At 43.3% G+C, this 23,635-nt stretch overlaps 1 long non-coding RNA gene across 1 annotated transcript; it reads left to right on the top strand.

Moving 5' to 3' along the window:
• Window positions 1-19,328: 19,328 nt before the first annotated feature.
• On the top strand, window positions 19,329-20,146 carry LOC125346936. The gene is made up of 2 exons (XR_007210068.1): window positions 19,329-19,635; window positions 19,924-20,146. It is a non-coding gene; the product is annotated as an uncharacterized LOC125346936 (long non-coding RNA).
• The last annotated feature ends 3,489 nt before the right edge of the window (window positions 20,147-23,635 follow it).

The following is a 23,635-nucleotide window of genomic DNA, read 5'->3' as shown; positions in this document are numbered from 1 at the left end:
GTTAGAAATGTTCAGTAGAAGGATATACTGAGACATGATATAATTTCTGATTATTTTCTGAAATTTTATTATGTTGAAAAGCACTCATGAGAGACTTAAGTATCAAGAAAACCCAGGCTCTTCTTTAAAATAGTACAAGTGCGGGAGGACACTTGTTCACATGCAAATGTTTATAAATGAGCTTTTGAGCCTTGAGATTGTTCCAATTTTCATTTGAGTTACAAGTCTGATGTCAACTCCATCTTTTTCCTATTGTCTTTATTTCTACCTTGAAGAAAGTGAGAAGTAGGAAAGAATGAAGTTATGAAAGACTAAAACACTGTATGCTCCACAGTACAAAGCCAATGAGAAAACTGATGAACAATCAAATGAATCAAATCCCAGGATTTTCTTTTCTGTAATGTTCACTGGAGAGGCAGGAGTTGAACTGATGCTTGAGTTCTGCCTCAGATTGAGACACCAGGCAAGAACAGCTGCTTTCAAACAGAGGTAAAAAACAAAACAAAACACTGCTGCCAGGATCTTTCCACTCGGAAAAAAAAAAAACAACAAACCATTGTCAAAGCACAGATGTTACTTAGAACCAAATCAAGGCCTGGGATCAGTCAAATTGGATTAGAGTAAGCATGTCCAGCTGCTTCCCATGCAGACACCACTGCTGCATGGCAAACAGCAAGAGAGCACACAGAAACTACTGACCACAAGCCCACCTGCACCAGCATGGAGCAGGTAGGGAGCATTGTAGAAAGCCTAAGAACAAACGGACAGCAGACATGAGACCACCAAAGAAGGAAAAGAAAGGATGTAGACTCAGTATCCCACTGCTCAGGTACCTCTTTCACTAGATCTGGTTTCTCATTAATGGTTTGCCCATTTTGTCAACTCCTGTCTATCTGTTGTATGATTAGATGGTTACAGAGAACCGATTATTGTTTTCTAGGTTTTTTGATGTAAAGGGTGTGGGAGAACAGGGTAGAATAAACAAAACAAGGATCATGTTTATGCCTTCATAGATTATGTCCTTAAATCCAAGAATAATTTCTCGTGTCTCATGTACAGAATTCCCAGGTTCATGACTGCAGAATTAGGTCCCAAAAAGAGAGTAAGGAAGAAATGTGCTCTTTTCTTTTACAGTGGTGGTAACTCAATAGTCCCTGTCTATGTGGGAGGTGGGAGGGTCACTTTTTATCCAAGTTTGGACAGGGGATCTCCTACTTCAGGCATGATCAAGGTGATTGTCCTTACCCCTTGTGGACCACCATGATCTCCATGCATTTTCCTTTCCAATGAGCATTTATCCAGGATATTCCAGACTTGACAACCAACTTCCAAGTTGCCACTGAAGCATGGAGAAATCAACACTGGTTTATCTCAAAGAATCAATTAGGCTGGCCCTGTTCCAAGTTGAAAGGCCAGAATAAGGAGTGCTAGTTCAGGCCTCCCCTCTTATACTTTCCTTCCAAAAAATGCTATGTGGGTCAAACATCTGGAAACGTGAACAATTTCTTTCATTCCACTAAAATTCATCATTAACTATGGGCCATTTTTCCCTTTTCCTATTTCCAGGAGGGGCTTTCCTTACCCAGATCCACTGAGAAGAACAAGTGCTAGGGGAGAAGACTGCTGAGCACTCTGGGCAGTTCAGTGTGATCTTGATCAGTGGGGCTGAGAGCTGGAGAAGGGAGAGCGCAGCACCATCCCCTATGTGAACAAGGAGACAGGACAATTAAACCCATACCACATTTGCAAGATAATTCATTTTATCTCCCTGGTTTTCTCATTTACTTCTGGGGCACATTGGGTAAATATTAGTGGGTCCTGTGTACCATCTTGATCCTTTTCACTTAAGGAACTCTTAACACTAGAGTCCTCTCATCTTGCCTAACTAACTGAATATAAGAGTTGCGTAGTTTAATTGCAGCAGAGGCCTCCAGATTGAGGCTGGAGAGACACCTGAGAGGATAGGCAGGGTAGAAAGTCTCCATGGGACCCTTTGGGACTAGTTTGACAAAAAAACTCAGGGTGCATGAGAACAAGTATGAAAAAAAAAATGTAAGCAGTAAGAAATTGGGGTAGATAGCAAAGGCATGTGAAGAGGTAAAGGTCCAGGGTGTACGTCTGGGATGGTAGGAGGTTAAAGCAGCAGCTATTGGGAGGCTCACAAAGAAAAATGCTACAGGCATTACCCTGCAGGGATTAGAGGTGTGCACAGCTGTGCAGATGAAATGTGCAGCTAAGGGACAGACCCTCAAAGACAGGCAAAGCCAGCAAATGCTGATGGCTTGTGGGTACCTGTGTGGTTTCAGGGCTCAATTACTCCAACACCAACAGTCCCTAAGGACTATTCTAAGTAAGGATCCTATCTGAAATAGAGAAATTGTACTCACTTAGGTTCCACTGTAAGGCCTAGGCAAAATATCAATATAATCTAAATAACTTAGGTAGCCAAAAGTCGGTGGAGCTAGGATACTTTGAGTCAGTATTCAAAATGTACCTACGGGGGCTGGGGATATGGCCTAGTGGCAAGAGTGCCTGCCTCATATACATGAGGCCCTGGGTTCGATTCCCCAGCACCACATATACAGAAAATGGCCAGAGGCGGCGTTGTGGCTCAAGTGGCAGAGTGCTAGCCTTGAGCAAAAAGAAGCCAGGGACAGTGCTCAGGCCCAGAGTCCAAGCCCCAGGACTGGCCAAAAAAAATGTACCTACGGTCCTGCCTAAATAATTGAGCTTGAATAAAGCTGTTTTAACTTCCCCACACCTAAAGAGTTAAAATCAGTCCCTCTCAGCCACAGCCAACTATTAATAATGTTATTCCCTAGCAGCTATTCTAAGACTTAGGAGTAAGTCTAAGACTAAGGACTTAGACTCTAGGAAACATATCTCGAATCCCCTTTATGCAGTAAACTCCCCAGCTTCAGTCAATCAGCAAGTGGCGAAGAAGGCCTCAAGGTCTAGCTGCTTGTTCGGGTAAGATAAAGGCTAGACAGCCCTGTAGGATAACATGTATGTCATGAGGGCCCAGACCATCAAGCTTAAGTGACTGCCTCCCATGAGCCAGCCAATCACCTTTTCCAGACCTGTACCCACCACCAGTTGCACCAACTGCCTTTTAAAATTGTTTTATCCTTGCCCAGCGGCACAATGTAATTTGCTGCATGATACTATGATGTATGAAATGCCCCTGACAACCGCATAAAAATCCTCCTAGATAGAAGGACAGGGCTCTCAATCCAGATCTGCTGCATCGGTGAAGGTTGTGAGTCCAGCCTTGAGCTTCCAATAAAGACTGCAGTGTACTTGCATCAGAATCGGCTCCTTGGTGGTCTTTGGGGACCCCTGAAATCTGGGCTTATCACCACAGGACAAAACCACACTCTCCAAACTAGACTCTAGCATGTATGTTTAGTAAGGTCTCTACTGAGCATTTGTGAGCTATAGCCAGTCAGAATCCACCCAGGACCAAGCCTGTCCCTCCTAGCCAAGCCCCATTCCTGTAGTCTATTCTCTGCACCTAAGGACCCTGTTCCAAATACTAGAGCTAAAAACTACCAGCACCCACAAAACCTAAACCTCATCCTCTCACCACAGCCCTTCTTTTCCCTGTGCTCTCTTCTCTCAGTCCAGATACTGCACCATAATCGCAGTGGAGATTATCTCAACAGGAAAGCAGTTTTTCAGGCAACCTCAGCTGCACCTGATGTGAGCAGCAGGAGGGGTTCTTTTCAGTTAACTGACATTCTGAGATCCACTGGTTGTGTGGGACTTGGAGAGACAGGGAAGGAGCACAGAGGGCTGCAGTCAGGTGTCTCTGCATTCAATGTGCTCATGTTTAACTTAAGTGTCAGCTTCTTGCCCTTCCTTCTTCACAGGCAATGTGGCATCCAGGATGGAAAAGTATTTTAGTGTGAGGTCTGATCACCAGTTGATCAGGACCTGTCTCACATGTTTCAGGCCCTGGGTTTCATTCTTATGATTGAAGAACTAAGGTGCCAACTCTATGTAGTGTGTGTCATAAAACACTACTACTTATTGTCATGGTTGTCTTAGTTGCTTTTCTTCTTTAGCAAAAAAAAGAGGCACAGTTTGTAGAAATATTCATTGCCATCACTCTGCCAGAGTTCTTTCTTCATACCGCTCAGAAAAGCTAGCCCCAAGCAATTTGAAATTAACCATACAAATATTTTTTCCTGGACAGATTGATAGGTAAAAATAAATTACTCTGTCTCTGTGATTGAAAGCATTTCCACTATTCAATCATTTAATCATTATTCATTCATTTCAGGACCCATATTCTGGACACTTTATGGTTGGCACAACTTGGGGTTTGGTAATTAGTGTGTTTAAGGCTGAATCTTTTGACCTATATCTCTCTCTGGCCTCCGTTGAACTGTTTTTCCTTAGTTCATGGGGTTTGACTTTAGAGCCAGGGCTGTGTCTTAGATCAATTTTGCTCAAGGCCAGCAATCTTTCACTCTGAGCTTCTGTGACATTTCCAGATGTCAGGTAGGGAATTGTAGATTTAATTGTGCTGGCCTTTCCTGCTTGGGCTGGCTCAGAAGAGAAACTATCAGCCAAACAGCCTCCTGACTAGCTTGGATTGGAGTACAGGCCTAAAGCAAGGATGCTCAGCCCCTCAATCTTTTTATTTTGATGAGGAAATTAATAATAGATAATCCTGAAGGACATCTTTGGATCAGTTATGTAGATAAATTTTCATAATGAACACGAATGTAGGATCTTAATGTCCTATCATGTGTTTGACCTCCATCTGAACTGAATGACAAGAGTAGTTCATTCAAAGTAACTTTCCTGTGGTCATTCTAATGACAATGGCAATATGAAAGCAGAAACAATATGCATATTGCAGAATAGGAGAGGTGTGGGTTTGGGTTAATTGTTTGACTTTAGGCTGACCTTCTGTCACAGAGTCCATCCCCCAGCCATTTAAATCTGTGTTGGTGACTTTTGAGAAAGGGACTTGCTTTTTTGCAGGCAGGAGCTTGAACCCATCTTAGTTTTCACTTGTCAGTTTAGCTGGGATGAGAGGAATGCACTGCAATGACAGCTTCTTCTCTTGCCATGATCTCTCATGGACTGTTTTGCCAAGCTGGCTTCAAACTGATAACTTCCAAATTCTAACCCCACAGTGAGGATTATAGATATGAGCATCCACATTCTGACTAGGTTGCAATTGACAGAAATATTCTATCTCCTTCTACGTAACCACCTAAGAAACCTTTTGCTGTACTCACGGTGTCTTGCAAGCCCAAGATTAAGCAAGGTTAAGGCCTGTCATGCTCGGTAAGCAGGAGGCTGAAATGTGAGGATGCCCATGCAAAGGAAATGTGCACTGGGAACCCCCAAGCCTATTATCTCCCATGAATTACCAAGAAGATAGAATTTGGGCTATTGCCCAATTGGTAGAGCACCAGTTTGAGTGTAAAAGCTATGTGACTTCAGGATGGGTGAGCATGGGGTTCGTGCGCTGGCAGGAGCTAGACAGGGCATGCGGCATTCTGGCCTACTGGGCCCCTACAATGTACAGTGGCAGACATACCAGGGCCCCAACGTGGACTGGAGCCTGGGCGTGCTGCTCCACTACATGGTGATGGGCAGAGTGCCCTGTAAAGGCAGGTCAAAACACAAGTGATAGCAGGAATCTTTAAAATTTGCCAAAGGATTCCCCCTGAGCTTCAAGGGTTTTTGGATTATATGATTACGGCCAATCCTAATCAGAGACCATCTGTTTGGCAAGTAATGTGCCACCCCTGGTACAGACAAGGTGAGGCAGCCCCACCAAGTCCCAGTCGGAGAGTTCAGAAGCAGCCAGACCCCGCCATCCAGGGCCAAACCCTGACCTGTCTGGTAAGGCACCCTTTCCTGGGCCTCCACCTTGTCCCTGGCCTGTGTGCACATTCTCCCGAAATGTGCCCTTCAATAGAGCCAGTGCTCCTGTGTGCCACCTTGCTGCTGGCCTGCCTGCTGAGCATCAGGAGGAGGAGGGTGGCAGGAAAGACGCCACGTCCATGGGTCTCCTCTGCATCCTCTGGAGCCCCAGCATAACTGTCACCAAAGGGGAGACTGAGGGAAGACCCCCCCCCCCCGCCCCTCAGCCTAGCTCCAGCAGCAGCAACAATGTCCCTTCCCAGCCCCTGAGCAGAAGAAGCACATTGGCAGCAGAGCTGATTCTCTCCCCAACACCCTATATCATACGTGGACATGGGGCACAGAGGGGCAGAGGGACATCAGCTCAGCTGTCCCACGTCCAGAAACGTCTGATTAGAAGTGGAAGGACCCAAGGGAGACAGCAAGAGCAGCAAGCAAACCTCAGAACCAACTGCAGCAGAAACACCCACCAGGGGCATAGAGGCAGCCATGGGGGTCAGCGCCCCGCCCCCTTCCTTGGATCCTGCAGGTGCAGAACCTTCCACAAATAGGAGAGGCAGTTGTTGGAAGCTGCTCAAGAACTATATTGGCGATTGTTTTAGAAAACTGTGCTGCTGCTCCCTGACTTGTTAAGAGAACCTCAAAGAAAGTGCACCTTCCTGTAAGTGGAGAACAGAATTCATAGCCTGGACACATGTATGTGGGCACTGAGGTGTGCCCTGTGTTTCATCTATGCTTCAAAGAAATCCTTTTAGCTCATTACCCTTGATCTGTTGTTGCCTGTCTGGGAGATGGGTGGTGGGGAGCTTAAAAGAAAGGAGGGGGCATGGGAGCGGGAATGTTGTGTTAGGGGATATAATACAGAAGGGAAGGATATTGACCTTTCAGGGGTTGTCCTGTGTGATTCGGTCCCTCAGTTTCCTTTCTTCCTGCAGCTCAAGTGGAGAGACAGAAAAACCATCACCATGCTACTCATCTTGAAGACATACTATACAGCCCTCTGCTCCTACGTCAATGTTCACATACTTCACATACTTCCTTTCTTTTCATTTTTCCCACATTTAGGATACAGTTTCTAAAATCATTCTTATGGTTTCTCATTGACTTGATATTCCAGGCAAATGGTCACATGCATTCTGAGTTTGTGTCCTTCATTTTCACCACAAGTACTGCTGTTTGAGTGGGAGTTAGTTCAGCAGTGTAATGGAGCTACTAGTCTTGTCTATAGTCCCAGCGATTCAGAGGACTGTGTCCTTGGAGAATTGATGTTCCAAGAGAACTAGTCATTTCTCCATATTATCAGCATAGAGGAGGGAGGGAAGAGAAGGTCAAGAAGCAGATTGTTAATCAATAAAACACAGCAAGTGCAAGGTTCTGAGTTCTAAACACATTTAAGTATAAGGTGACTCAATCTTCAGTAGCAGCAAGCTGTTCCTATCCATTCAGTTCCTTGTGGTTCACTTCACCCAATCATGCCTTTCTTTGATTCACTGATCATCTCACTGGGCTATGGATCTCCAAGCAGCTTATGGTGGTTTGAGTTCATAATGGGATCAAGAGATTTACTCCTCAAATCATCAGTTTCAAGAGGCATATTATACACCTACTTGACTCTTCCCTGAGGTTCCTGGCTTGAAGACATGGATCAAGAAATTGAAAAGATCTGGAAGAGAAATGCAATGGAATTGTGCAATTATAATGCAATGATCTACTTTTCCATGAGAAGAAAAGAAAGAGAAAATATAGGTTACTCTTTAGACAGAAACCAATGCTGCCCACTTACACCATTACAAGCTACCTCTTTATTGTTTCAAATAGAAGTTATATCTTTTTGTGAAGAATAAAAATGTGATTTTTATTTGGCTGAGAATAAATGCAAAATTCATTTCTGATTTATTCCACAGCAAGGCTGAGGTTAAACATTCAGAAAAGCTTTCAGGAGGTCAAAAATGGATAAATTGCAGGGAATGGGTGAAGAAGAAGGCATGTGGATTTGGGATGCAGAGAGTGACACTGGGGCAGAAGGACAGGAGAGCTATCAAGAAGCCCTGTGGTGACAGGCTGAAGTCACTGTCTGGGATTTCCAGATATAGTCAGATCTCATAGGAACACCAACCTAGAGGACTCTCTCCAACCCAAGCCCTTTAGGTCCTTTCCCATAGATGTCCGCAGCATCCTCTTGCATCCTGCCTCTAAGCAATAACTATTTTTCTTTATTTCTCTGGGGCCTTTAGAAATGTGTTTTATGAGCCATGTGCCAGAGCTCATGCCTGCAATCCTAGTGACTCAGGATATTAAGATTTGAGGGTTGTGGTTTGAAACCAACCAACCCTGGGCAGGAAAGTCTGTAAGCCTCTTTTTATTATTGTTAAAGTGATCTACAGATAGGTTACAGTTTCTTACATAAGGCAGCAAGTACATTTATTATCAAGCTTCTTTCCTCCTCCATCATTTTCTCCCTCCCCAACTCCCTCCCCCCACCATGAGTTGTACAATTGGATTACTGCATATAGTTTTGTAAGGATTTCTCTTGCCTGGATTCATCTTTTACACTTTGTCTCTCCATTTTTATTTATTTATTATTATTTTTTTTGGCCAGTCCTGGGCTTGGACTCAGGGCCTGAGCACTGTCCCTGGCTTCTTTTTGCTCAAGGCTAGCACTCTGCCACTTGAGCCACAGTGCCACTTCTGGCCGTTTTTCATATATGTGGTGCTGGGGAATCGAACCCAGGGCTTCATGTGTAAGAAGCAAGCACTCTTGCTACTAGGCCATATTCCCAGCCCCTGTCTCTCCATTTTGATGTTCCTCTTCCGTTCCATAGATATATATATATATATATATATATAGTACTGTATATAAAGTATATATATACTATGTATATTATATATATATTTATATATATATATATATATGCACACACACAATACCCAGGGTACCAAAATCAGTAACAGTGACAGCAGGGGTAATACCCCTTGTGAAATAAGACAGAAGAAAGTGGCATAATTTCAGATGGTACATTGAAAAGAAAACAATAGTGGTAAACCACTTATTTCCATAACGTGGAGTTCTTTTCACTTATCATCATTTCATGTATTCATATGTACCCAGCTATTGAGCTATTGTGCTCTTCTGCTGTCCTAGATGTGTACTAATTATTACCAATGAGGGAAACCATAGAGTCTATGTTTCTTTGGGTCTAACTCACTTCACTTAGTGAAATTTTTGCCAAATCCTTCCATTATCTGCAACTCTTGTCTTCACTTAATTACTGCTTGCCAGCCTGCACCCAAATAAACCAGAACTGGGGCTCTTTCTCAATTGGCAGAGTGCTTGCCTTGAGCAAACCTCAGAGACAGAACTTAGGCTCTGAGTTCAAGCTCTAGAACTGGCACAAAGAACTGAAAAAGATGTGGTTATTTTATGGGGGTGGGAGTGGGATTCTAAGTGTGCAGGACTTTTGAAACTAAATTTGATTATTGATTTGTGGTTATTTTGCAGAACGTAAAAATTTCAAATATATAGTTTCATAAAAGTAATCAGTCTCTACCTGATCTGAATGTGCTTGTAAATAACTCATATTTTCAGTTACATATAGGATGTATGTTTATCATAATCATATTGCACTGATGAATTGTGAGGAGAGAGGAGTACCTACCCAGATGCATGCTCCCAAGTCCTGGCATGTAGAAACTCTGAGCCGTGAAATGATCTTTTCTGCAAGTACCTATGTGTGTATATATACATTTACATATGTATGCATGTATTTATGTATGCATGCCTGTCTGTATGTATGAGTGCATGTAGTATGTATGGTGCTGAAGATTCAATTTAAAACCTTAAACTTGTAGGGAAGTGATCTGAGTTACATCTCAGGCACCAATTCATTAAAAATAATTAAAATACATTTTAAAATATACCTTTGTTGTTACTATTAAGGTGTTGCACAGAGGGACTACCATTTCATTTCACAAGTCAGGTAATGAGTACATTTCTGGTTTGAACAATGTCAGCTGTTGCTTTGCTTTCCCCCAGTTTCTCCTTCCATTCCTTGTCCTCAAATTACACAATTCATGGTTCAAATAGTGTGTACTGAATCCCATGATGGTGTGATCCCATGGAACCCTCCCTTTCTAAAACTTCTTTTGCCTGCTCCTCTGCTAGAAAAAGACAAATAAAAAACAAATACCACCACCGGGTTTACTTATTTTTAAAAACAATAAATACTATGTTCCTAAAATGTGCATGGGGGCATTGGTTACCCCAAAACAGACACTTGAATCATTGAATGCTACTTGGTACTGGCTTTATAAACTATCAACGCTATTATGGATTTCACTAATATCTGCTCCAAAATACATGAAAGAGAAAATGTGTACTATTCAGACTCTAAAATATGGGGAAAATGATATCCATTCAGAGTAATCAGTAATGAGAAGTAACACTATTAATATATATAACAGGGGAAGCAGACACAAGCAAATTATATTAAGAAATAAAGCATATATCTCATGCTACAGGTCCTAGTGATGTACCTAACAAAATAGACCTTTAGAATTATAAGAAAGCTACTAGTTTTAGAAATTGTGTGTGTGTGTGTGTGTGTGTGTGTGTGTGTGTGTGATGTTTTATGTATGTGTATTTTCTTCCTAGTGCTAGGCAAAGAACCCAAGGAATCATGCTTGTCTAGTAAGCTCCATCACTGATCTAGGTCCTCAGCTGAGAGGCATTTATGTTTTCAGGTGCCCATTATACACAGAACAACAGAAGTTATTATTAAGCTTTGATAACAACTATTTCTTTGACAAATTATGAAGGTTGGAAACTGAAAAAGAAATGTGTTAGACTATCAAGCATAACCTTTTATCTATGGATATGTGTCTTCAGGTTCCCAAAAAACAACCAATGATAACAGGATAAAACGAAAGATAGAGGCTGAATATGGAAGGCACAGTGGCCAGTATTGTGAAGGTCAAGCCCGTGTCTGTGTGTTCAAAGGCAGAGACATGAGACCATTACAAAACAGAGGGACAAAGATATGTCTATTCTTCTTAGTTTACTCTTTCCAATGATAAGGGGATTAATTAAAACACTCTTTAAACTGAGGTTCAATATATACATATATGCATACATGCATATGTGTATGTATATATGTGTGTATATGTATGTATACACACAGAGCAGAACATGGTTCAATGAGTTTTCCCATACATTCCATAATGGAACATTCTTTTGATATTACAAAAAATGTTTTGCTAGTACTGGGATTTGAACTGAGGCCTTGTGATTTGAACTGAGGCCTTGTTCTTGCTAGGTGAGATGTACCCCTTGAAACAGCCAGTGTTCTTGTTTCTTGCCTTATTTTCATGCAGGCCTGGCCTCTGATACAGTGGGATGACAGGCACACACTCAACTACTGTACTGCACTTCACCCAGGTATTGGCCGCCATGGAGTCTTTTCAACTTCTTAAAAATATATTTGATTTTTTTTTTTTTTTTTTTGGCCAGTCCTGGGCCTTGGACTCAGGGCCTGAGCACTGTCCCTGGCTTCTTCCCGCTCAAGACTAGCACTCTGCCACTTGAGCCACAGCGCCGCTTCTGGCCTTTTTCTGTATATGTGGTGCTGGGGAATCGAACCTAGGGCCTCGTGTATCCGAGGCAGGCACTCTTGCCACTAGGCTATATCCCCAGCCCTCAACTTCTTAAAAATATATATATTTGTTTATGGCCTAGGTTGGCCTTGAATATAAATCTCCAGATTTCTGCTTCCTGAGTAAGGTAGGATAATAGGCTTAAGCCAATGCTCCAGGCTTCAATGTTGATTCTCTGGAATATTTTTAATTTATTCTTTAACTTTTCTTGTAAAAGTGATGTACAGAGGGGTTACAGTTACACAAGTAATTTAATGAATACATTTCTTTATAAGCAATATTACTCCCTCTGTCATTTTCTCCCAATTTTTCCTCTCTTAACCCCCCTCTACCCAAGTTGTATATAGTTCATTTCCAACATGGTGTCTAGTGAGTATCACTGTTGAATTGGTTCACCCTTTGTCCCAAAGTTTCTGTGATTCTTCTTCCCTTCCCCAAACCAGATAAACTTATATACAAGACAAAGGGTATAGAAACAACAACAACAACAACAAAAAAAAAACAGATACAATGGGGAATAAATCAAAGGGGGAAAACAAAAAAGCAATCATGGAAAATAGCAAAATATTTTAAAAACCTCTTATGTCAATTTCTTGGAGTTCATTTCGATAGACATCATTTTATATGGTCCTATGCACATAGCTATTGAGCCATTGTGATCCTCTCCTCACAATATCCTCCTTTGTTTTCCCTGTGAGACTAGTCAGGGGGCTGTTTAATCATATCCAAGTATAATTATTTGTATTTTACTATCCATTTTAACTCGCAAATTTATAGACATATTCTAGCTATTACAAACGGGGGAAACCATACAGCCTATGTTTCTTTGGGTCTTCCTAACTACTGTGAATATAAATTTTTTTTCTCTCAACTGTTTTTTCATCTTCTTTTCCAGTACTGGGACTTGATGTCAGGGGCTCAGCCTCCTCAGTAGCTAGGATTATAGCTGTGAACCACTGTCATTTATCATCTAGTATGGATTCTTAAAAATTTTTTTTTTATTTTCAAGGTGATGTACAGAGGGGTTACAGTTACATAAGTAAGGTAGTGACATTTCTTGTCAAACTTGTTGATTCCCCCCCTCATTTTTCTCCTACTTTCCCTCTTCCCCAATACCCTTACCCCCCAGTTGTACCATTAATTTCCACTATGTTGTCTTGTATTGCTGTTGCATTGGTTCACCTTTTATCCACTACCGTTTCTTAACAAAACAATGTGCCAAATTAAGGCAACACTAACAAACCAGTATGTCACTGTAATACCATGTGATAGTAGAATTTTTGGCATTAAAAATTCTGTTTTATGGTATTGTGCTTTAAACTCAGACCTTGAATGGGCTAGGTGAGATGTACCACTTGAGACAATTGGCCAGTGTCCTTTTGTGTTGGCCTTGCTTTATTGTCAGGCTGGCCTGGACGATGCTGTTTCATTGGGGTAACAGTAGATACTAGATGACAGTAGATACTAGATTTTGTGTAAATATATTAAGAGCTATATTTGGATTGTTGGTTCTGGTTTTTAATCTTTAGCAATCAGGAGCACATTGTTTAAACATGACTTGGGACAGGCCAACATTGTCTTTGGGGTGAGAAGAAAGGAGAGAAGGGAGGGGCCAGCCTCTTAGATTCCAGCCTGGGCAGGTGGAACTGCAACAGTAGTTAAGAGAGGATGGCATTGTGGGGGAAGAAAGCTCATGGGAACAATGATGAGGTCGGCACAGCAAAGTTTTGGGGCACAAATGGCTGCCATTATTCTGACAAACCTACAAGAACCTCCTCTTCACTTTAAAGAACGCTTTCAGTGCCGCTAGAAGGGATTCTGTGATTCTTGGACGATGCCCCGGACGACTGCTTCCTTTCCTGACCACCACTCATGGTTACTCTGTCTCAACCAAAGGGTCCTGGTTGCCAGGCACACCTGCCTCAGGGGCTCTGCACTGGCCACTGGAGAGTCCAGAACTTTCTCCTTCATTGCCTGTGCTCTATACTTATTACCACTGCTTCACATGAAGTTTTTTGACCATAAAATGTATATCTGATATTGATAAATTCTATATTGATATATGTGAATTCAGTATTTTCAATAGCATTTATTACCATCTAACTTAGTCTTTTTTCTTTCTGCCTTTGCTTCATTTTGTCTTTCTGCTAACTTTCTCTCTCTCTCTCTCTCTCTCTCTCTCTCTCTCTCTCTCTTTCTTCTTCTTTATCTGTTTTGTCTGTAAGAAAGTCTTCACTCAACTAGCTTACCTTCAGAGTCATGAAAGAATTCATGCTGGAGAGAAAAACTATGGGTCAATCAGTGTGGTCTAAGGGGAAGGGCATCTGTGTAGCAATCAGAAGGCCCTGAATTCTAACTCTATTACTATTGAAAAGAGTAATACCTAGGCACTATATATTGATAATCTTATCATACAAATAATCTTAAAACTTGGTAGTCCATAGATAGAATTGACCTTCATGGGAGTTGAAGAGGTTGGGATAGATACTTGAGCCCATAATTTGAAGGTAAGCAAGACCCTGATTAAATCAATAGTTCAATAAGAATATAAACACTAAATAAATACAAAGATAAACTGTTATGAATGGGATAATACAACTAAAAATTTTGAAATGCTTTACTTTAGAAGATATTTTAATATTTAATTTTGAAATGTTTTCTCATTTCTAGATTCTTGCTCTGTACTTTTGATGATTCAGATGGTTGAAATGTTACCAGGGTCACTTGGGTTTAAAAAAAAAGTAGGCAGGCAGTACACCATTCAAAGGTATCAATTTCAGAAGAAATGATTTTGAAAAAGGGCAGGACACTGTTCAATGCTTTAATATTTAAAACAAATTTTGTTTATAGAAACTAATTTCTAGGTAAGATTTGTGTCAAATTCCATTCCATTTATACATACCTTAAAAATATCAGAGGTCTTTCCATGGATTGTCCATGTCATGTATCAGAAATACTCAGCATGCTGGAGAGGAGAGGTTAGCACTGAGAACTACAGGACTTTGTTATTAAGAAGGGAATGTGAATGGGGAAATTCAGTGAAATTGGCTAGCATACAAGTCTACAGTGAATCTCTTCTATGGTTGAAACTGTGGCATATAACCAGTGGTTTAGGAGGAATGAAGCTGATGAATCTCACAGAAGAGATGGTGTTTAAAAAATAAAATTTTATTGAAGAAGTGGTGTACAGAGGGCTACAGTTCATTTCTTTTTGAACAGTGTTACCTCCCTCCCTCTTTTGTCCAATTTTTCCCTCCAGATACCCTCAAGTTGTTCAGTTCATTTTCAACACAGTGTTTCCTGAGTATCATTGCTAAATTGGTTCACTCTGTGTCCCATTGTTTCTATGTTTCCCCTTTGTCTTCCCAAACTAGACAAATCCACATGAAAAATAAAGGGTACAGAAATGAAAAAGAGCAATAAAAGGCAATAACTCAAAGGAAAAGAAAAAAAAGACCAGCAAACTGTGCAACATAAAAGTTCTTGTGTGTGTTTTTAATTGAATATTCTCACAAACTTTCTGCCTGTCTGGTTAGGAACCACTAATCTATGATCTCAGCATCCTCAATAGCTAGGATTGCAGATGTGAGTCACCGGTACCCAGCAAGTGCTATGCCACCAATGGCTCAGACAAACTGAGGCATTCTCACAAAGCCCAGGGTGACTTTCATGGAACAGCCAGGCCCTGGCATCGTGGGCATAATGGGCAGCAACCTGGGATTTGACCTGGGAGGTAGGGCTCCCCTGTCTGGCAGGACCTTTAATGCCATCATGACAACTTCTCTGAATCTCCTCCTGCAGCATGAGGAGGGGCATGACCTCCCCTGCCTTGGAAGGCACCCTTCCTTGAGTGTGAGCCATCATTGCCTGTGTTACTGTTCCCCTGCAATTTTCCCATAAAGATAGTCAGTGCTTCTGCTTGTCACCCTTCTGCTTGCCTGCCATTGGAACAGTAGAAGGAAGAAGGTGGCAGAAATGCTCCACGTCTACCTGTCTCTCATCCATCTGATGGAGGCCCTGCATGTGGAGCCAAAGAAAGACTGAGGGCAGCAAACCTCCAACTTGACTAGCAGAAGCAGTAGCAATACAACTATCAAGTGACTGAACTGCACATGAAGGAAGTTAGCAGGACTGATTCTCTATCATGCATCCTCTGTAACACCTGGAGAGGAGGAACAGAGGGGAAAAGGGAGAACACCACCTGCCCTGATTCCAGAGGTTCAGAGCCCAACTAGAGGCACACACAGAATGGGAGGAGCTCAGCAAGTTGCCCTCAGGTCCAGCAGTACAGGACATTTCCTCTAAGGGCACAGGAGAAGGAGGAGGAGGAATACCAGCAGCAGCAGCAACATGAGGATGAGGAGGAGAGTACCTCACCAGCTCCAGGTCCAAAACCTCAGAATCCATGTGGAAGGGCACAGAGGAGAAGAAGGAGAGTAGCAAGTTGCCTCCCGTTGAACAGTAGCTGAAAAGTACTATAAGAACACAGAGGCTAAGATGGAGGGCACTGCACCTCCTCCCTGGGATAGAGGAACTGCAGAAACCTCCACACCATCTGATCAGCTCACTGCATTGACTACAGACTCAACAAATGACCAAGCCATGGGTGGAACTGGTTTAAGAGGATTGATTGGCAAAGGTTTGAGAAGACTGGGATGTTGTTGCATGCCTCTACAAGAGAAGATCGACCCCAAAAGAGGTTTTCTCACTTATTTCCAAAACAAAAAAAACTAACAAACATTGAAAGCCTGGAGCAATTCAGTGGAGATTAGAACCATGCCTTCAACACAAGTGGGGTGCTAGGACATTCAAAATGAGGAATTGCGTTCCCAGAGTCTCATGAACTTTCGCGTACTTAATGACTGCTGACATGAGAAGTCGCATATCTGGGACAAGTGATGCTCCACCTGTGGCTCCAGCAAAATCAGGCAGCCTCATAAAGTCCCTGCCAGCCTGTCCTGGAAGAGCCAGACCCCACCCTCCTTTACATAATGTGCTGCAACCTGGTACTTGACCCAGGGGACCTGCAAGCAGCCCTATCTGGCAGGTACTTTAATGCCACCACAACAAACAAGTTTCATGCTGCCACTCCAGCCACAGGACCAGAGGCACAACCTCTACTGCTTTGTGAGATTCCCTACTCTGGGCCTCCACCATGCACCAGTCCTGCACCCCCATCCTTCCACAGTGGTTTCCCTAAAGAGAGACAGTGATCCTGCTTGTAACTCTGATGCTGGCCTGTCTGTCAAGCAGCACAGGCAGGCATTTGGCAGGAAATAAACCATGTCTGTGTGTCTCTCCTGCCTTCCATGGATCCCCTGCCCAGGAGAGACACGAGATAAAGGGCAGCAAGCTTCCACCTGCTCCCAGAACAGCAGCAGCAGCAACAGCAATCTCAATTCCCTTGGGCCAACCCAGTGGCTTGACTGAGCAGTAGAGGTAGAACAGGAACAGGTCAGATTCTCTCCCTGAAATTCTCTATAACACCTGGTCGTGAGGCACAGACAGAGAGATAGAGTGCAGCTCACCTGCCCCAGTTTCAGAAGCTTCAGAACCCAACTGAAGAGACATAGAAACTATTAAGCACAGCAAGTGCAAAGTGCTGAGTTCTAAACACTAATTTAAGGAAAGGAAAAGGTGAGTCCATCTCCATCACCAGGAAGCAATTAACAGTGTTTCTAAAAAATAGATGCTGTCATCAGATGAAGCCCTGAACTCTTGTTCTGTTTTATGGTTATGGATTTTTTTTCCTTTTGTGCAGGTCCTGGAGCTTAGATTCAGCCTTTGTGTGCTCTCCTTGAGCTTGTTTTCTAAAGGCTAGTTCTCTACAATCTGAGTCACAGCTCCACTTCTGGCTTTGTTGGTGGTTATTTCCAGGTAAAAGTCAGACACTAGGGCTGGCTTAGAACCAACATCCCCAGATCTTAGCATTGTGAGTAGCTAAGATTACAAATGTGAACTACCAGCACCCAGCTGTTTGTCTTTTTAGAAGGACAATGAGGCTGCTAGGTAGACATGGTTATCCTAATTCTGCCTGGAAGTCTGCAATACCATGGCAAGCTCCAGTAACAGGAACAGACCCAAGTATGCTCACAACTCAATGGCTTGCTCAATGCCCAACAATTGGCCCTTAGCCCTGACCATAGAGTAGTTTACCTCTAGGGCCCCAAAGGAGGAGGATGACAGACCTCACCTGGCACAGTTCCAGATGCTTTCAAACCCCACTAGAAGGGCATAGAGGAGAAGAGCCTGAAGTGTCCCTTAGGTTCCTTGGGAACAATAGAAACCACCTATAGGAGACAGTGGAATAGGAGCAGAATCAATACCCAAGTGGAGAGGCTGAGGAGGAGGACGACAATGGCAAACTGTCTCCAGCCCCACTAGCAGAGTTAGGGTCCACCACTGACAGAGAAGTGCAGATGATAAGCAGCATGCCTCCTCCTGGGCTCCAGCAGCTGAAGAAAGCCCCATCCCCTTTGGTCAACACACTGGTTTGACCACTGCCCAGATAACCAGCAAGGCAGGAGCTGGAGGTGGCTGAAGACAATGATTGGTAACTGTTTCAGAAGACTGAGGCTGTTGCATGCCTCCACCAGAGAAGGTACCCCAAAATGTTTCTTCCTTGTGAGATTGAAAGAGAATTGACAGCCTGGAAACAAAGGGGTGGTCATGGGCCATATACCCTTTAAAGAATGTCTTGGCACATTCTGAAAACACAGGTGTTAAGAGGCAAGGTCAAGATAATGCAATGTTTTTCTCCTGACAGTGAGACTTTTGATTGACTTGATGGGCACGGATCCTAGCTGGAGACTGTCAATCAGGCAAGTGATGCGCCATCCAGCCTCATGAAAATGGAAGCAGCCTCACACAAACCAGCCAGACTGTTAAGGAGCAGCCAGACCCTGGCATCCTGGATATAATCGCTGTACAATGGATTTGACCAAGGGAGGTGCACGCAGCCCAGTGTGGGAGGATATTTCATGCTGCCATGGGAACAGACTGGATTCTTCAGGAGCAGCAAGACCAGGGTTTCACAAAATACAAACCAAAACAAGTTTCAGTTGGGAAGTCAAAATAGGAAAACGTTTCTCCCCAGGAATTAGAGGCATTTTAGCCTATCTAATGTCAGCTAATCCTAAGAAGAGATCCATCCATGTGGAAACGACGTGCCACCCCCAGCTCAGGCAAACTGAGGCAGCCTCACCAAGCCCCAACCACACGGTTCATAACCAGCCAGAACCTGCCATTCTGCACATAATACCAACTTCTAATTACCCAGGATTTGACTCAGGGGAGGTGGGGGCAGCTCTGTCTGGCTAAAACTTGAATGGTATAATGGCAACATACCAGATTCTACAGGAGCAGTAAGACCAGGGCCAAGACCTGACCTGACTGATGAGACGCCCCCATCCTGGGCCTCTGCCCTGTCCCTTACCTGCGTACCCATCCTGTGGAAATGTGCTCTTCAAGAGAGCTATTGCTCCTGTGTGCCATCCTGCTGCTGGTCTGCCTGCTGAGCAGCAGTAGGAGAACGGTGGCAGGAAGGATGCCAGGTCCATGAGCCTCCCCTGTCTTCTCTGGAGCCCCAGCATAACTGTCACAGAGGAGGAGACAGAGGACAGCCAGCCTCCCCCTGCTCCAGAAGCAGCAACAAGGTCCCTCCCCATGGGCCAACCCAGTAAACTGACCTGCCTGGCCCCTGAGCAGTAGAAGCACATGGGCAGCACAGCTGATTCTCTCTACCACCTGCTAGGTCATACGTGGACATTGGGCACAGAGTTGGAGAGGGATATCAGCTCGGCTGCTCTTCATCCAGAAACATCTGATCAGAAGTGGAAGGGCCCAGGGAAGACAGAGGAGAGCAGTGAGCTGACCTCAGAACCAACTGCAGCAGAAACACCCACCAGGGGCACAGAGGCAGAGGATCCCGCAGCTGCAGAAACTTATGAGATTGGCAGGTGTTGGAATAGTGCAAGAAGTATATTGGCAATTGTTTTAGAAAATTTTGCTGCTGCTGTCTTCGTGGTGAAGAGAATTCTGAAGCAAGTGTTTCATCCTTTGAGTGGAGAATAGCTTTGACAGCCTGGCTACAAGGAGGTGGATCCTGAGCTCTGCTCTGTTTCATCTATGTTTCAGAGAGATCGTTATTGCTCATCAACTCCTGATCCGTGGTTGCTTGTTGGCTAGTGCGGTGTCGAGGTTTAAGGAAAGGAGGGGGCAGGAGCTCCAGTGGTGCAATTGGATAGCCTGCAGTACTTATGAGAAAGGAGGGGGCAGAGTGAGGCAGAAGGATGTGTTAAGGATAGAATTTCAGAAGGAAGGAATGTTCACCTGTCAGGGGTAGCACTGTGTGGTTCAGTCCCTGACTTTCCTTTCTTCTTTCAGCTCTAGTGGAAATGCAAAGAAACCATCACTGTGTTACTGATTCAAAGACATGCTATGCATCCTGAACATGCCTGGAGATCAGCGTCCCTCTGCTCCTACCTCGAAGAACGTTCATACTTCACAGACTTGTTTTCCTTTCTTTTTACTTTCTACATGGAATACGTTTTCTAATATTCCTATGTTTTCTCACCAACTTGATACATTGGTATTTCTGGGAGATGATTATGTGTATTCTGAGTTTGTGTCCTTTATTTTCGTCATGAGTACTAGGAGTTAGCTTGAGTGTAATGGAGCCTCTAGTCTTGCCTGCATCTTAGCTATTCAGAGGACTGACTCCTTAGAGGATTGACATTCCAAGAAAAGCAGCCCACAGTCTTTTATCTAATATTAAGACATGCAGGAGGGAGGGAGGAGGAGCTTGAACAGTTGGTTAGCCTATTAAGCACAGCAAGTGCAAAGTGCTGAGTTCTAAACACTAATTTAAGGAAAGGAACAGATGAGTCCATCTCCATCACCAGGAAGCAATCAACAGTATTTCTAAAAAATAGATGCTGTCATCAGATGAAGCCCTGAGCTCTTGTTCTGTTTTATGGTTATGTTTTTTTTTCCTTTTGTGCAGGTCCTGGAGCTTAGATTCAGCCTTTGTGTGCTCTCCTTGAGCTTGTTTTCTAAAGGCTAGTTCTCTACCATCTGAGTCACAGCTCCACTTCTGTCTTTATTGGTGGTTATTTCCAGATAAAAGTCGGATACTATGGCTGGCTTAGAACCAACATCCCCAGATCTTAGCTTTGTGGGTAGCTACTATTACAAATGTGAACTACCAGCACCCAGCTGTTTGTCCTTTTTAGAAGGACAAAGAGGTTATTGGCTATCCTAACACTGCCTGGAAGTCTGCAATACCATGGCATACTTCAGTAGCAGGAACAGACCAAATTATGCTCACAACTCAATGGCTTTATTGAGCCTTTCAGTTCATCTTTCCAGAGGAAATCAGGGCTGGGGATATGGCCTAGTGGCAAGAGAGCCTGCCTCGTATACATGAGGCCCTGGGTTCGATTCCCCAGCACCACATATACAGAAAACGGCCAGAAGTGGCGCTGTGGCTCAAGTGGCAGAGTGCTAGCCTTGAGCAAAAGGAAGCCAGGGACAGTGCTCAGGCCCTGAGTCCAAGGCCCAGGACTGGCAAAAAAAAAAACAAAAAAAAAACCAAAAAAACCAAAACAGAGGAAATCAAGAGACTCTTGACAGGGCTAGGAACAGATAGGTTCTTGTTGCTCATCCTTATAAGTCTGGCTACTTGGGAGATGGATCTGAGGACCTAAGTAAGGGTAGAGCAAGCCAAAAAGTATGAGACACTCAGATTTCAAATTATTCTGCAAAATGACTGGAATTGGGGATGTGGTTCAAATGATTAGTCCCAATCTTAATCAACCCAAAAGGAGAAAGCTCAAAACCCTAAATTTAAGCCCCACTCTTAGCACAAAGAAAAGGAAAATAGCATGCCATAGTGCAATCTCATCAGCCCTATCTGAATATTTCAAATAGGTTCTCAGAAATTTGGCCAAAATGGAGGACCTATTTCATTAAGACACACTGAGGATGGAAGAGAAACTCTTCAGGAAGGAGGAAAAAAAAGGAAGCTTGGAGAGGTTTATGGGGAAGAATTTTAAAAATATAGATGAAAGCAATTATATTACAGATACACTGTGCTGTTGTGACCACAGAGATAAGCAAAGGCAAGGTGGCCTCAGCCTTGCAGAGCCTGGTTCTGGCTTGGGCCTGGTGTGCATAGCTTACAGCTCAGTGATGGGCAATGCGTCCCTGCACCAGGTTTAAGGATTGTTTTCTCTAAGAAGAATAACATTGGTATCTTTTATGCTTTCCATCAAGTGTGTAGATTATCTTTGGACTTTTCCTAGTATTCAATCGGAAATATGGGAGGTGTCTTTTTAAATTTATTTCTTCAATTTTTGTTCTTGTTCCAGTGCCTGGGTCCTGTCTCTGAGCTTTTTCCATTCATTCCACCACTTGAAACAGCTCCACTACCAGCTTTTTGTTGATTAAGTGGGGATATGAATCTCATAGAATTTCCTGCCCAGGGAGACCGGAAAAACCTGGGTTCCTCTGTTCTCAGCCTAGCCACTGGTGCCTGGTTCTCCAAATTTTTGTAACATTCACAAAAATCTTTATCTCTTTGGTGACCTAGTAAGCTAGGTCCCTCATTTGATTGAAATTGACAGGCTCAATGTGACTCTTTTCACAACATCTTTCCAACAAAGGAGCTTGTGATCGCCAGCTCATATGATGGAGACGTGGAGCCATCAGGGTGCAGCTGCGAGTCTCAATTCAGGTTTCTACCATGGATGCAGTCAGGCACCAATCTACATTTAGAAGACAGGATGGCATGAGTCAGCATTTTTCCTAGCCTTGGGCTGAATTTGATATCCCCACTCCCCCTTTAAATGCATGGTTACGAGGCTACAAACATCTGTCACAAACCTTAAGGAAGAGTATGATATTCAAATGCCTTAAAAAAATCGAGAGGGGTCTGGAGAATAATTATGTGGCTTCAATTTGGAAAAAGCCTGCCATAGTGAAGGAACCTTGATCTTCCAAAAGCCTTTCTACAGTTGCCATCTCCCTAAGAGAGTAGAGTTAGCAATAATTAGGGCATTACTTCATGGAAGCCCCAAACACATGAGCCAGTTAGGGGGAAACCAAGGTGAAGTTTTGGGTGAAGGGAGAATGAAGCACAAAAATGGGAAAAGAGAGACACAAGCAGGATCTTGAGATTCTAGTGGGGCTGTAGGTTACAAAGTGGGTATAAAGATGTGGGGGTCCTTTTAAGGAAAGGAGCTAAAGGAGCTTAAAAAGGAAGTGGGAAGGACAGCCTGAAAGAAGAATCTGATTGAGAGGTAGGTTTTGAGGATCAATATACTGGAGTGCCATCTATACCGAGGTCATCAGGATTTTCCCCAGTAGAGATGCAGGAATGAAGGATAAAAAGTAACACTCAAAAGGAGTAGTGAAGATCTAAACACATGCATAGAGTCAGGAAGTTTAGAAAGTAAGGGACTTCTAATAATTCCCCAAGAGTGCAACAGTTACATTGAGAAAGCCACGCTTGGGCTATACCTCTTGGTCACCCAGTTTGTATTCTGGTAAGGCACATTACAGTAGGTGGTCTAGGGCTTTCAGTTTACATCAGTCAAGCCTAACTGCTTCTAGTTTTTGAGAAACACTCAAGAGGAGTCATTATTGGATGCTGTGTGTGTTTTTCACAATGACAACTTAAAAGTCAACAGGGGAGGGAAGACGTAATAGGAGCACACTTCACTTCAGAGTTCAGATGAGGTATCTCTCCGTAGAACAACTCAGAAGAATTACATTGGTTTCTGAATTCCAGAAACCACAAAGAAAACTTTGACTTGATGTCTAAGTGGGCTAGACAGGGTGTGTGAGACCCCTCATGACTTGCCAAGAGGACAATAGCACAAACCATTTTGGGGTCTTAAGTCCTAAGGCCATGAATGTACCCAGAAATATAGCCTCCTCATAATGATAAAGTTTAGTACATTTTGGAGATGTTAATCCCAACAACGGGAGCAATTAGCAGTGAGAAAGGTGGCTCTCTACTTACACCATCTGAAATGTTAAGTGTAGGGGCATCAGCAGTTACTTGGCTATGAAAGAATTCATGAAGAGTCACAGG

This window comes from Perognathus longimembris, chromosome 2 (assembly GCF_023159225.1).
Source record: "Perognathus longimembris pacificus isolate PPM17 chromosome 2, ASM2315922v1, whole genome shotgun sequence".
Classification (NCBI taxonomy): Eukaryota; Metazoa; Chordata; class Mammalia; order Rodentia; family Heteromyidae; genus Perognathus; species Perognathus longimembris.
Note: the sequence above shows the minus strand (reverse complement) of the source record. Positions and strands in the feature narration are given on the sequence as shown.